The following is a 16331-nucleotide window of genomic DNA, read 5'->3' as shown; positions in this document are numbered from 1 at the left end:
CCGACAATAAACGAGCCAAGGGTAATCGTTATGAACCTCGGATCACTAACTACACTACCCTCGTTGAGTCTCGGGGAGAGGTTTATCAGGCCACAAGTTCTAGTGTGCCTTATAAGAAACCTGGTCCCATTCGAAAGGATATTTCGAAGAGAGACACTACCAAGTTCTGTCGTTATCATAACGACTACGGACACGATACCAACGAATGCAGCCAGCTGAAAGACGAAATCGAGTTCCTTATCAGACAAGGACACTTGAGAAGATACGTACGGGCCTCGGGAAATTCCCAACGAGAAGCTCCGGATAGCAACGAGCAGGCGCCTACGCGCCAACGCTCGCCACCCTTACAGCCTGCCCCCGTGACTGGCACCTTATTGACCATTTGTGGAGGCCCGCACCTCGCGGGAAATAGTGGAAAGGCCAGGGAACGATATGCTCGGACTTTGCGCCACGACCAGGACATCGAGATGATGACTGTGGAAGACCGTGCACCAAAAAAGGCTCGGTCAAAGGAAGGTGAAATAACCTTCTCTGATAGCGATGCCCAACATGTCCGTTTCCCACATTCCGATCCGCTGGTCGTGGATATCCAGATGGCCAACATGATGGTGAAGAGGGTGCTGGTCGATACAGGAAGTTCAGTGAATATCCTGTATAAGTCTACACTGGAACGCATGAAACTGTCCGTTAAGGACTTGGAGCCTTGCAACCAAACGATATACGGCTTCTTTGGGGAAGGACTCGCCCCCGCAGGATTAATTAGACTACTAGTGACGACAGGTACAGCGCCTGCTACCAGGACATTACTCGCTACTTTCGTGGTGGTCGATTGTCCTTCGGAGTACAATGCCGTCATTAGGAGGCCTATACTGGTTGATCTACGGGCCGTCATCTCTATGTGGCACTTGGCCATGAAGTTCCCAACAGACGCAGGGGTAGGACACGTGTTGGGGAACCAGAGGGAAGCCAGAGAATGCTACAACGCCTCAATCACAAAGTCGAAGAGCGGAACGCCGGAGAGCACTACTTCAGATAGGTTGCAGATGTCGGTAGATACACAAGCCCAATCCGGTGATGGAGTCACCAAATAGGGTGTTGCCCAAAGTGAGGATAGAGATCTAGATCCTCGCTTTGGGGATTTCGAAGAAAACGTTGGACCCGTCGAGGACCTGGAGGAGGTCCAACTCGACGAAAAAGACCCGACCCGAGTCGTAAAGGTCAGGAAAAAATTAGAGCCTACCACTAAGCACGCACTGGTGGAATTTTTGCGGAAGAACCAGGAGGTTTTCGCCTGGTCGCATAAAGACATGGCTGGGATAGATCCTGCAGTTATCAGCCATGTCCTGAATATAGACAAGACTTTTCCACCCGTGCAACAAAAAAGAAGGCTGCTCGATAAGGATAGATCAAGAGCCTTAAAAGAAGAAGTTGAAAGACTAAAGGAGAACGAGTTCATCAGGGTGGCATTTTATCCATCGTGGGTCTCCAATCCAGTGCTGGTTCCCAAGCCTAACGGCAAATGGCAAACCTGCGTGGATTTTACAGACCTCAATAAAGCCTGCCCAAAAGACTGCTTCCCACTCCCAAGAATCGACCAGCTGGTCGATGCTACTGCAGGACACGAGATCCTCTCGTTCATGGATGCATATTCGGGCTACAACCAGATTAGCATGCACCCCCTTGACGAGGATCACACCAGCTTTCGGACCGATACGGGCTTATACTGTTACAAAGTAATGCCCTTCGGATTGAAAAACGCAGGTGCGACTTACCAACGGCTAGTCAACCACATGTTTAAGGAGCTGATCGGAGTAAACATGGAGGTATACGTGGATGACATACTGGTAAAGTCTAAAAAGGCAGAAGGACATGTAAAGGATTTACAAGAGTGCTTTGATGTATTGAACAAATACCAGATGAAGTTAAATCCCCTCAAATGTTCCTTCGGAGTTGGATCAAGGAAGTTTTTGGGGTTCATTGTAAATTCAAGAGGAATCGAGGCCAACCCCGACAAGATAAAAGCCATGATCGACATGAAGTCGCCAGAAAGGATCAAAGATGTACAAAGTTTAACCGGGAGAATCGCAGCCCTAAGTAGATTTATTTCGAAATCAACAGACAAGTGCGTCCCTTTTTTCAATCTACTTAGGGGAAATAAGAAGTTTGAATGGACAGGAGATTGCGAGCAAGCATTCTAGGCCTTGAAAGCCCATATGGCACAGCCTCCCATCTTATCAAAGCCGATCGAAGGAGAAACTTTGTTTATTTACCTGGCGATTACTGAAGTTGTTGCTAGCGCGGTACTAGTGCGAGAGGAAGAAGGCGTACAAAAAGCAGTTTACTATGTCAGCAAGAGACTGATCGGTGCAGAATTAAGATATCCACCAATTGAAAGGTTAGCATATTGCTTAATCCTGGCCTCTAGGAAGCTACGCCCTTACTTCCAAGCCCATCCTATCACAGTTTTAACTGACCAGCCCCTGCAGCAAGTCCTCCAAAAACCAGAGGCGGCTGGGCGATTATTAAAATGGGCAGTCGAACTAGGGCAGTTCAATATAACTTATTCACCGCGAGCAGCAGTAAAGGGACAAGTCTTGGCCGATCTTATTGCAGAATTCACCGAACTCCCAGACAGCGAACAGTGCGAACAACCTAAAGCGCCTGAGCCTCAGGACAAAGCTCCTTCGTGGAAGTTATTCACGGATGGATCGTCCAACGAATCCCACGCTGGAGCGGGAGTGATATTGATAACGCCGGAAGGGCATCGATTTCACTGTGCCATCAGGTTCGACTTCACCGCGTCAAATAATGAAGCCGAATACGAAGTGCTCCTCGCTGGGTTGAGAATGGCAAAAGATATGAGCATAAAGACGCTTGATATTTACAATGACTCACAGCTGGTCGTGAACCAGGTTTTAGGAGAATATCAAGTGCGAGGTTTAAAAATTGTGGCCTACTTAAATAAAACAAAGGACCTGCTAGCCCAGTTCACAGAGTACACCCTCCAGCAAATACCGCGAGATCAGAATTCAAACGCAGACGCCTTAGCCAAACTCGCGAGCACGAAGGATGCTGACACTTTGAACATTATGCCAGTGGAAAGATTGAGTAAGCCAAGCATACAAGCGGTCGAATCCAGTATGGAGATTTGAATGGAGGATACATGGATGGCACCTTATTTGGAGTATCTGACAAACGGAATGCTACCAACAGATAGAAACAAAGCCAGAACTCTACAAAGGCGAGCCGCCAGATACATATTGGTCGATGGTGTTATGTACCGAAGAGGATATTCAATGCCATTACTTAGATGCGTTACACCAGAAAAAGCTAAGGAACTCATGAAAGAGGTGCATGAGGGCTTCTGCAGGGATCACGCTGGGGGGCAGAGTTTGGCAAAGAAGATTCTAAGGCAAGGCTACTTCTGGCCAACTATGAACGAGGATTCGATGGAGTTTGTACGAAGATGCGATAATTGTCAAAGGTTCTCCAAGATTCCACGAGCGGCTCCAAACGAATTGAAACAGATGCAAAGCCCGTGGCCTTTTGCAGTATGGGGGATAGATTTGATTGGATCCCTTCCTACAGGGAAAGGCGGAGTAAAGTATGCAGTCGTGGCAGTTGATTACTTCACCAAATGGGTCGAAGCTGAACCGCTTGCCACCATAACGACCAAGAAAGTTCTTGACTTTGTCATCAAGAACATTGTTTGTCGGTATGGTTTGCCTAGAAAGATAGTTTCAGACAACGGGACCCAATTTGACAGCGACTTATTCACCGATTTCTGCGAAAGACATGGAGTTATTAAAAGCTTTTCTTCAGTCGCACATCCCTAAGCAAACGAGCAGGTCGAAGCTGTGAATAAAACTCTTAAAGACACCCTGAAGAAGAGGCTTGAAGAGGCTAAAGGAGCATGGCCAGAGCAGCTTCCTGAAGTCCTCTGGTCGTATAGAACGTCTCACCGAACAGCAACAGGACATACCCCATTTTCCTTAGCCTACGGATATGAGGTGATGTTGCATGTCGAATTAGATCCCCCCTCACATCGACGCCTAACATACGACCAGGACCAGAACAACCAACTGATGATGGAATCCCTAGACTCGATTGACGAGATACGGGAGAAGGCCCAACTCCGAGTTGCTGCTTACAAGCAAAAAGTCGCCCGATACTTTAACTCCAAAGTTAAAGAAAGAAAATTCAACATCGGTGACTTGGTGCTACGACGAGTTTTCTTGAATACCCGCGACCCCACTGCTGGAGTACTCGGGCCTAATTGGGAAGGACCTTACCAGATTGAAGAAGTCCTTCATCCGAGCACCTACAAACTTGCACGCTTAAACGGAGTTCTCGTTCCACGTTATTGGAATGGAGAACACCTGCGCAAGTATTATCAGTGAACAGTCCTTTTTAAAGGACTGGCTTGTATTAATTTTTTCTTTTTACAAGTTTAGCAAAGAGGGTTAGCCACGTTGTATGGCTAATCGCTCGTATATGTAAGATTCTATTTTAGAATCACTCGTAAAGACATGTTTAGTTCATTTTTAATACAAGATTATAAGGGACTGTGCGCAGCCAGTCATTCTTGCCAACTTTTGTAAACTTATATTTACAAGTATTTGTTCATTACGTGTGTTGTTTTGCTGTATTACAAGTATTACTTTTTCACCCGAGCAGAAATGTTCGAACAGGTCAAGGTCAAGGCAAGTGACCAAGGACCTAAAGCTCCTCGATCACTTGGGGGGCATATAAGGCACATCGATAGCAAAGCGTACCATGAGGTATGTAAACACATGAACAAAATGAGTGAAAGCATGCTAAGGAACTTAGAGTATTTTTCAAATTTTATATTTTGTTAAATCAACCCAAAGTACTATGCTAAGTTCGGTCATACGGACAAATGTTATAACAAATTAAAATGTTATAGCATCATGATGCAATCTTTTACACCGCAAGCATCACTGCTTGGATGTAACTGTTCAAATAAAAGGAAAAGTTTGCTGCCCATGCAGCAAATTCAAAAAGAAGATATTGTCTTTACATCACGACCCGTGGGTCGTGTAATCAAAAGAAAGAAAAAATAATAATGGTAAAAAGATCAAGAGGCATTAGGAGCAGAAGGGTCTTTGTCAACATTCTGGTTGGCAGCATCCTCAGCAACTCTTTCTTCCTCTACGCCAGCAATGCTTGGGGAAGCAGGGATCCTTGCTCTTGCCTCCTCCTCAGCCAGTTGAGCAGTGCAGCGAGTCAGCTCAGCATTTCTAACATCTTCTGAAAGATAGCTGAAGTCGGCGCCCTGATTGTGTTTCCAGAAGTTGTAAAAACACCGGAGCGTCGTCTTCTTATACCTTTCCAGATTCTTGGAGTTGTCAAGCTTCAGCTGCTCCAGTTTTCCCTCAAGAGTAGCGATGGCCTCGTCCTTGGACTTATGCTCCTCTTCCAACCTCTTGCATTCGCGATACTGGATTCGGCTGGCCTCCTGATACTCCTCCCTCTGCTTTATTATGGCTGCCTTCGAAGCTTCAGCCTCCGATAGCTTTGTCAACGCAGCATCCCTCTGCTGAACCATCGCCTTCAACTCCTTTGCATGCCTGGCTTCCGCAGCCGAGAGCTCCTCGGCTGCTTTCACCTGGTGCCTCTCGATAGCCTTTGCCTGAGCCTGTTCGATAGAGGCTTGGGCACAGGTACGAGCAGCAGTTGCAGACAACAAAGCCTGTGAACAAAGGAAAAAGTTAGAGCCTGTTGCAAAGAATAAAAGACTAAGGCCAAAGAGATAAAGAAGTACTTACGCTGGCTATTTCATTCAGGGTCCTGTTCAGAATTTGGTCGACCCCCATACTCTCTGCCTCAACCATTGCATTTTTGACGCGGTCGTTCTTCACGATGTGCGCAAGGCGGTCTTTGGCTGCTCGTAAGGCATGGCTCGAGAGTTTGGCCCCAAGAGTTTCTTCCCGCTTGTTTTGTTCCCTGGTGGGCGCAGCCGGAGGGTTTGGCGGGGCAGGAGGAGTCTGCTTCTCAGCAGGAGCCGGAGGATGAGCAGAAGTTTACCCAGTTGGCACGTCCTTGGGAGGGTCTTCTGTTCGACTCTTTTTGGTAGGTCCCTGGCTTGTTTCACCGTTGTGTCTCCTTGACGACTTTCGCCGGAGCTGAGGAACTTCCTCTTCCTCCTCAGCCTGGTATAGGTCGAAGACGTTGGGAGTGGCCATATCTGCATACAAGTAAACACATGCAAAGGGTAAGATAGAGGCATATGGAAATTCTTTATCCAACGGAAAAGAAGGTCACAAAGTTAATACCCGAGCTACAACTACTGGTCGCTATACTATTGACTCTATTAGTCACACACTCACTATCTGGCACGAAGAAGTCTGGCCCTAGATTTGGAGTATATGTAAAGTTGCCCTCCCCGTCAAACAAGTGATAGGGAATTGTCAAACTATTTAAAAGCGAAATAACTTTACCGTTCTCATCAGAAGATTCCCCCAAGTCCACAATCGGCTCTTTGGCCTTTTGTTTCCCCTTGCCTTGGGGAGCAGAAGGCCTTTCTGCGGAAGGATTGCCCGTGGGCTCCCTGATTGTAACCCCCGTCGGCCTCCTTCGGGAAGGGGACGCAGGAGGTTGTTGCTCGGGAACCCCCTCGGCAGTGGCATCGGCCACCACGGATCCTCTTGTTTCATGGCGAGGAGCCAGGAGGCCAGCCAGCCTCAGGTTTTCATCAGTAACCAGGGACTTGACGCTTTTTTCTGCGTCTGTCATCCTGGCCAATGCATTGGACCTCAACACCATGTCTAGTGTTGGGGTCGGACGTAACCATGGGCCTGAAAGACAAAGTATAGTTTGAGAAAAATGAAGGGAGACTCTTTGATTAAAAGTATCGACCAGTAAAAGACAGCACTTACCTCCTCGAGCGAAGGCCAGGTTGTTGCTGGTAATGTCCGGAGTAAGGAAGTACTCCTTACTATACTGCCCCACGTTGGATATGTGCGTAGTGTCACTCAAGAACGTCCGGTTTGTCTCCTGGTGACAAAGATGGAAGAAACCCGTCCTATATTGTTGCGGGTTGGATTTAAGGTCGAAAAGATAATTGACCTCGTGGGGGGTAGGCTCTAGCCATTTTTTAAGTTTGTACAGGATATAGAGTGCGGTCAACATTCTATATCCGTTTGGAGTAATTTGGAAGGGGGCGACATCGAAATAATTAGCCACCCCCTGATAAAAAGGATGTAGAGGGAGGAAAGCCCCCACCTCTATGTGATACCGAGACCAGACGCTGTATATACCTTCGGGGAGGTTAGCCCTTTGGTCTGCAGCAGGAATTTTAATGGTAGCCCCTATGAGAGGATACTTCCTGAAATAGTTAGCAACCATCCGAGGGGTCACTAGGCTGGTCAGGGAGATATACCACTCGACATCAGGCAGATTCTGATGGCGAGGGCGGGCTCTAATTTGGATGTTAGGGTCAGGAACAGGATTATCTCGACCGCTGGTCGAGGGAACCCTAGCCTGCGAATCAGGCTGGGCAAGAGGGTTTGGACTATCTTCGGAGTCAGGTCTTCTCTTGCCTAAAGATTTGGAACGAGCCATTTGAGGAGGAGAAGGACGAGGTCTGGAAGAGGATCGTGAGAAGGGAATCTCGTGAATTCGGTCGGCCGGTTGTTCTTCGCCTTCGAGCAACTGGGCGAGAAGATCGTCGTCGATGGGTCGTTCACCTCCCCACAAATCTGGCATCAAAGTCTGCAAACAGAAGAATGGGGAGGTGAGGATAGAGAATTTTTAAAGGCTTTTTAGAATAACGCTGGTCGAGTATAAAAGTCAAGCTTTTATACAACAACATTCTAACAAAAAGCTAAATTTTTCCACACGAACAGTTTGAAAAACGGATCAAAGGGTGAAAGTAAAAAGGTTTTCAAAAAAGTTTTTTCAACTCCCCTTAGGGCGGGAAAAACCTATTTTCCAACTAGCCTAAAGATCGAATTTTTACTTCGATTTTACGTCCTAAAAGTATGATCCCAACTATCAAACTAACTCGTAACTCTTTTTACCCACAAGACATTATACTCACAAGCATCTCAAACCAGAAGCAGATGAACTCAAACATTCAACATACAGAAGCATGCATTACGAAAATACAAAACATAAAGATTCGAAGATTTACCAGAAGGAAGATTGTTGAGAAGGGTAAAGAGTCTTCGAAAATCAAGAAACTCTCGGGCTGAGTCTTGAAAGTACAGAGGAGCAGTCTCCGAGAGAAGATTAAAGCTCTGGTTTTTTAGGGTTTCTAGAGGAAGCAGTGGCGTGAGTAAAAAGAAAAGGAAGATTTCGGAGATATTATATAAGTTTGTCTGTGGCATTAAAAAGGTGTAATCATCAGTTTCCCTTTTTCGAAGTATGGGATAACGGAATAGCCGCTGAATTATTACTAGGGAACCGAAAGGTCATGATTAGACAGGAGTAGGTTGCTTTTTCCAAGGACACACGAAGGGTTCTGACACGCATGGTGAGGTTACCGAAGGGTCGTTCGCTGAAAAGTTTATTTATTGCTCGTAATAAATAAACTTGGGGGGCAAATGTTATCCAAAAAATTGGCATTGATGACGTGGCAAGTGATCCCTGGACACGTGGCTGATACCTAGAGGAACTCTGCTAGTGTATCGACCAGAAGACGTATTAGAAGTAGTAAGCGGCCCAGTCTTACCTGCGACCAGTCTGGTCGATAGTTCCGCATGCAATGTAATATTACTGTAAAGATCTTTGTAAATCCCGAATTTAACTCGCACAATCTCCTGAATATCCGGTTATTCAGGAGAGAAAATCGGCAACTAAATCATGTAATCCCCCTTGAGCCTATAAATAGAGAAAGATAGCTCAAGGAAGGGACTTTTGGCTTTCGAATTACTCGATACTAGTATAATTCTATCTGAAATATTGTATTATTCTTGAGAGGTTGGTGAAACTCATTGAACCCTAGTTCTTTGATCACTCATTTGATTCTCACATCAATAACAGCCTAAGTGGACATAGGTTATTACCAGATCCTGGGGCCGAACCACTATAAAATATCGTGTCTTATTATTTTTGTCATTACGTTCTTCTCAACGCATTAATTCACATCAAGCACATTCTGACTCCGTGTCAGTTGGCCAAAATCTGGGTCAACAATGGAAAAATACAATAAAATAAATAATAAGGTTATGAAATAATAATAAGAACTTGCCCCAATAATTATTATAAAACCAATTAGAATGAAGAAAAGTACAAACTTATCTATAATATGCAATTATAGCCATTAGTAGTTCCTTCCAAGCTCATAACTAAATACGATTTGACATATCACACAAGTTACAATAATCTAAATAACAAATAATTTTGACTAATAATAATAAGGGATATTTGCGGCATAAGTACCCAATATTTGGGGAAATATCCGGCATAGACTTAATCTTTTTTTTAGTGGGTAAAGTAACCAAACATCTGAAAATTGTAATTCTGTCCGTCCCCGTCAGATGAGTTCCGTTACATGGTGACTGGACCAACACGTGTCACTCCGTGATTGGTCCAGCTCATAAATATTTTTAAAAAATCATTTTAATTAATTTTAAAATTTTATAAATAATTAAATAATATAAAATTAAAAATAATTAAATAACCAACCAGACCTCATCTCCTTCATCCCCATCCATGTGCCTCACGTGGACAGCCTCCCTCTCGGTCCCAAAACCACCGCCGATGTTCCATTCCCTCTCCTCACCTTCCTCATGACCACCATGGAAGATCCACCAAGCCCATAACCAGTAATAGCTTCAAAAAGACCTTCCCAGTCATCACCATAGTGCAGCTCGAAGAGATTGATAGTAATAAAAAGAACCAATAGACCACTTGTGATAAGGAGAAATCCCATTACAACACCAGACCTGAATGCAGTGATAAAAGCCTTTCCAACACCTTTTCTTGCCTCCAACGTTATTCTGGCATTTGCATAGGTGGCAATTTTCATTCCAAGGAAACCAGAAACCACCGATGTGACAGCACCAAGAATGAAGGAAACGGTGCTAAAGACAGAATTAGCAAGTGCTGGCTTGCACATTTTAGTCTTGTCATAGGTGCACGGCTGGAAACTTGTGCTGAATCCCTCCACAGAGCCAAGGAAAAGGAAAATCAAGACAGCAAAGATTGCCATGAAAATGCCAACATATTGGTACTCCGTGAAAAGGAAGGAAGTTGCTCCTGTACATCCAAGCACATATATTAGAGCATTTCAAGACACTGAGAGTCCCAATAGCCACAAACCATGATTACAACATACCATAACTTTATCTTATAAAGCCAATACTTAATAAAGCAAGAAAAACATGTCTTTGTAGAAAGTCCCATCACACAACTTCTAAGTATAGGTAACTTGAGAACCATTAGTAACTTTACTAAAAAATGTGAAATTACAACACAAGATATTTGCAACTTTACTAGCATCTAGCAAACTGGAACATATATTACACAAAAGAAATTTGACCATCAAATTATTTATAATTTGAACAAGGGGCGGATTTCTTTTTAACAACAGAGAAATTCTCCCATTAAGGGGGAAAAAATCAAATCCCAGTTCTACATGTCATGTTCTTCTGTGAAAAAATCATTTGATTGAGTACAAAAGTATTATAGCAGGCCCATGAATGCTACAGTGTAGGGAATGTTAAAAGTACGAAAACTTTGAACTTCTTCGATTTCACCCATGGAGTGCTTGGAGAGAAGCTTCGAGCTGGGGACGAGTGAGATCCATAGCGGTCATGAGGAAGGTGAGGAGAGGGAATGGAACGTCAGCGGTGGTTTCGGCACCGAGAGGGAGGCCGTCCTCGTCAGGCACGTGGATGGGGATGAAGGATATGAGGTTTGGGTGATTATTTAATTATTTTTAATTTTATATTATCTTAATTATTTTTAAAATTTTAAAATTAATTAAATGATTTTTCAAAAATATTTATGAGCTGGATCAATCACGGAGTGACACATGTTGGTCCAGTCACTATGTAACGGAGCTCAACTGACGAGGACGGACGAAATTACAGTTTTAAGATGTTTTAGTACTTTACCCACTAAAAAAAAGAATGGGTCTATGCCAGATATTTTTCCCAAACATTTGGTACTTATGTCGCAAATTTCCCTAATAATAATAAATATAATAACAATAATATTAATAAATTAAAATCAACCTATAATAATGTAATTGAAATAGTTTTGAAAATAACTAATTAGAGGAAACAACTATGCTAAAATTATTAAAACCATACAACCTAATGGAAAAGACACAATCTAATATATTAAATTAATAATTAACTATGTTGTCTGCCCTTTTTGCTATCTACTTTTATAAGAGAGGTTAAAAAAATAACTATTAGAACACAAAGATTTTTATGTGGTTCAGGTTATAAAAGAACCCTAATCCACGAGTCTCTAGTGTTGACCGCGGTTTTGGCCAACGATGTGTAGACGTCAAAACGACAATAAACCTTCAAGAGAAAAATACGACATAGACAATTTTTATAGTGGTTCAGCCCCAATGTGTTGGTAATAGCCTAGTTCACTTAGAGTTATGATTATGAATCTACACTCAAGATCAGATGAACCTGAGTCAACTAAGTTTCTTCAGTGCAGATGAATAGAATACAATATTTCTCTCAAGATACAAATACTCTCTTAAGAAAATTAGAATCTGAATCCTCTCTGTGATGCCATGAGCTTTGTATTTATAAGCCCAGGATCGTACAAACGCAGTCCCTCATAATCAAGATCTTTCTGTTATTCTTTCAATATTTAATTAATAATAACATCTAAAATAAGATTCTTTGGGATAATATGAGAGATTCCCGCGCAGGTATGACCGATTCTAGCTGAAGTCGTTAATGGGATCTCTTGCGTAGCAATGATCTGTTTAGTCGGTCCACATCACACCCAGAAGGGAAAACTGGAGGGCCAAAACACTTCTCCGGTAGGTCAAACCCTCACTGGTCGACCAAGACAAGTGACTGGTCGGCCAAGCACCTGACTGGTCGGACAAGCACATGACTGGTCAGACAAGCACCTGACTGGTCGGACAAGCACATGACTGGTCGGACAAGCACCTGACTGGTCGGACAAAAATCTTCACTGGTCTACCGGATCACTCCTAAGCCAGATTACCCAGCCATTCCTTGCCATTTTTCACTTCTATTGCCACGTCATCGTTTTCAAATTTGGGGGATAACATTTGCCCCCCAAGTTTTTTATATGATTTACTCGTATGATAAACTTTTTCTCTAGCAAAATGTTTTTGAGGTCATCCAAAAGCTTATAGCTGGTCAGTAATCTTCATTTTTGCAGTAAACCCACGACTTAACTATTCCATTAGCCCATCAAACCCATGGCCTTAGCCATTCCTAGCCGATCGGACTACTCGGCTGCATGCCCTTGCTCCTTGGACATCACTTCTCGGGCATGCCAGCCTCTTGGAAGCGCTGCTCCTCGAACGCACCATCTCCTCGGACGCCCTGCCCAGCAGCTTATTTGGACACCCATCCCTTCGGGTGCGCATCTCCTCGGATGGCCAACTCTTCGGACACGCGTCCCCTCGGCGAGCCCCTTGAACCACTCGGACACACGGCTCCTCCAGCCGCTCGGCCATGCACCCCAACCGCTCAAGCGTGCACCTCCTCGGAGGTACATCCCTTCGGCATGCTCCTTGATCTGCTCAGACACGAGACTCCTTCATCTGCTCAGGCAAGCGGCACAACCGCTCGGACACAGCCCACACTCGATCGGATGCAGCCCCAGCTGCTCGGACACAGCCCACACCCGCTCGAACGCAGCGCGGGCCTGCTTCGGCACACAGCCAACCGATCGAACGCAGCCCACAGCTGCTCGGACACCAGCCTTCAGACGCGCGCGGGGGCCTGCTTCGGCACACTCGGCATCCGCTCGGCCATCACCCAACCGATCGGGCATATGGCATAGCTACTCAAGCATATGCCTAAAACGTATCCCTCCAAAAAACCATCAAAACACCTTTTTTGAATCTCCCAAAAGTATTTTGAGAGATCGATTTCTCTCAATCAATCTTGGTGAAAAATTGACTTCTCTTCTCAAAGACATTTTTTCACTATGTAGTATTTACTTTGCATTCATTTGTTCATGTTTGTTTGATTTACTCCAAGGACTCATCGTTGTTAGTCATGCTCAACGACAGAGTTTCCTACTCGACCAGTGATGCATGTTCAGCCGACCAGGGAAGTTGTATCTGCTCTCCCGACCAGGAAAACTTTGCACCTGATCAGCTAAACCTTGTACCTGGCTAGTAGTTTACTCTTTATTCCTGTGAAGACAATTGTTGCATAGCAACTTTGATATTTTTCTCGTACAGCCGAGCTGTTGGCATTTATACTTTACTTTTCTTTGTTAACTTAAAATATTCTAAGTCTTTTTAGACTTAAAAAGTTATAAGTTTTTTGTGAATAGTAAAGTCACTCTGATGTATGCCTTATATTTTCGCATGAGTATTTAGTTTTCTAACTTAGAAATTCTATACATTTCATAAGTCCCTGCTAAGTATATTTTCTCACACTCTTATTGCTCTATCATTTTATGAGCATAATGTTTATTGTCACACGAATATTTGCTTCTAACTTGAAATTTTGAAAAATTCCAAGTTACTTAAGCTTTGTCAAACAAGTTAGCTTAATGGCCTTTTTTGACTTCAAAATTTTACAAGTCAGCCTAAAAACAAATATGTTTACTCGTGCTCTTATTGCCTGTGTTAAATTATATACCAGTATACCCCATGTGCCCCCCAAACGATCGAGGGTTGAAAGATCCTGGGTCACTCGCTACTTGACCGAATCTATTCGAGCAGTTTATTGCTCATGAAACACATAGAATATATTGAAAATATTCGAGCAGTTGAACACTGCTTGAACGTATCGACCAGTTGAACACTGTCCGATTTTACCGACCAGTTGAACACTGTTCGAATAATTAACACACATGCACATTTGTAGCAAGAATCGACCACGCTGCGGTAGTCTCTTTTATTACTCGTAAATTAAAAAGGACAAAACGTGTCTAATAATGAGTCTTAAACAAAAAAAATTGTTCAAAAATACATGACTGGTCAGCAAATAACCAACTCATAAACCAAATTTAAATAACAAGTTAAACAACTTGAAATTAAACTACCACTCTGAAAGCGGTATTTAGAAATAATATATTCACAGATGCTCGCCGTTCCAGTGGCTCCTGATCCTAGCACTCCTACTCAGCATACCTCTCCCTTGCTTCGTTGCTACCCTCAGCCAAGTGTGGACCTCCACATATAGTGTCTAAGGTAAAGTCCACAGGTCCGGGCTGCAAGGGTGGAGATCTTTGTCGTTTGAACCCAAGATTGTTGCTGCCTCCTTCTCCTTGGGGTGTCTTTGCCCGGTACTTTCTCAACTTGCCCGATCAGAGAAGAAACTTTATCTCGTCCTTGAGGTGATTGCATTCATTCGTGTCGTGACCATAATCTCCATGGAAACGACAAAACTTATTCATATCTCTCTTCCTCATCTCTTTCCTGATGGGTGGAGGTTTCTTGTAGGGAACCTCTTCATGACTAGCAAGATATATTTCCGCTCGGTTGGTCGAGAGAGTGGTGTAATTAGTGAACTGAGGCTCATACTTGGTTGGCTTTTCGTTTGAACCCAACTTTGCTTTCTTTTCCCCATGGTGGTCAGACCCGTTATTTCCACGTTTCTTTCCATCATTCTTAGGACGGTCAATTGATCCGCCCGGATTGTTTATGCCATTCTCCTCTTTCTCGATTGCATCATCCAATTTCATATACTTGTCTGCTCGGTCAAGAAATTGTTGAAGTGTTGAAATTGGATTTCTATGTATACTATCCCACAAAGGGCTCTGATAAGTTATCCCAGCGGATATGGCAACCATCTTCCTCTTGTCTCCTACAGCAGTTGCTCTATTGGCTTCTCTCATGAATCTATGTATATAATTCTTTAAAGACTCATCTTTCCTTTGTTTGATATATGCCAAGTGGTTGGCATAAACTAGTGGAGTCCGGGAAGTGTTGAATTGTCTACAAAACTCCTTCTTGAATGCTTCCCAAGAGGTAATGGAGTTCGGCTTAAACTTCCAATACCATTCCTGGGCGGTATCTGACAAAGTAGTCGGGAAAACTCTACACTGATAATCATCACTTACTCCGAGCAATTCCATCTGGTCCTCAAACTTCCCAACATGTCTTATGGGATCTGCCTTTTTTGTATATACTGGCAGAAGCGGTGCTTTATATTTTGCCGGTGGCTGGGCTGCTCTAATCCGGGCACGAAATGGGCTGCCACTCCAGTGGTCTATCGCATCTATCCCGGAAGGTCGTTTTGACAAACCTTGCACTACAGCCATTAGTACGTCAAGCTGGGCTTGGATGGCTGGTGCAATTGGCGAAGTTCCAAGGTTTTGACCGCTTGGTCGGGCATTACCATCTGCTGCACTGTCGTCAAGTATTTCTACTTGACTAGTAGGGCGGTTCAGATTTTGCCCTTCAACCGGGACGGTCCTCCTCTTGTTGATGATAACGTCCCTCAGATCCTTCTGGGAAGCATGCTCTCCTGCCCGATCGAACACCGTAATTTTCAATTTTTCAGAGGGCTTACTACGCGGGACTTGCACTCTCCAACTATGCTGCTGACCGAGGTGCAGTGGAGGCTTTTCGGTACGTTACGGGCAATCTTTTCCTCCTTGTTGCTCGTTGCCCTCCTTTTCCTTTGACTGGTCGATGTGATGACTATCAGCCTCATCACAACCATGCCCATCTCTGAATTGTGAAGTCCTCTTGTCTCGAGGAGTCCTATTCTGATCCTGCTTGGGTGGAGTCCTTTTACTGCCCGATCAGTGACTCCCTGATCTAGACGTTTCTGATCGGTGGCTCCTAGAGGGGGTTCTAGAGTTCCCCCTTTGCGTCGAGGCAGTTCTGGATCGGACCCCATCATCTTCCTGACCAGGAGGGTTACTCCCGCTTCTGTCCGGTCCCCGAGAATTGGCTATGTCAGTGGTCCTCCGACCAGCATTATTATTTCTTGCTCCCTGGGTGGCTACTTGTGCCGCGGCTTGAGCATTGTCTTAGGCCAATTGGGTAGCCGCTTCTAGAGCAAGTGCTGCTTCACGATGTCTCCGGTCGACTTCCTCCTGTCATTGTCTAAGCTCTTCGCTTTTGGCCTCCATATCGCGCCTTTGCTGCTCTAACACAGCTCTCTGCTTGGCCATCCGTTCAGCAAAAGACTCCTGTCGAGCATTGAATTGCATCATCTCCTCTT

The sequence above is a fragment of the Humulus lupulus genome, chromosome 2, assembly GCF_963169125.1.
Source record: "Humulus lupulus chromosome 2, drHumLupu1.1, whole genome shotgun sequence".
Taxonomy (NCBI): Eukaryota; Viridiplantae; Streptophyta; class Magnoliopsida; order Rosales; family Cannabaceae; genus Humulus; species Humulus lupulus.
The sequence above is the reverse complement of the archived record's forward strand: the minus strand, read 5'-3'. Positions refer to the sequence as shown.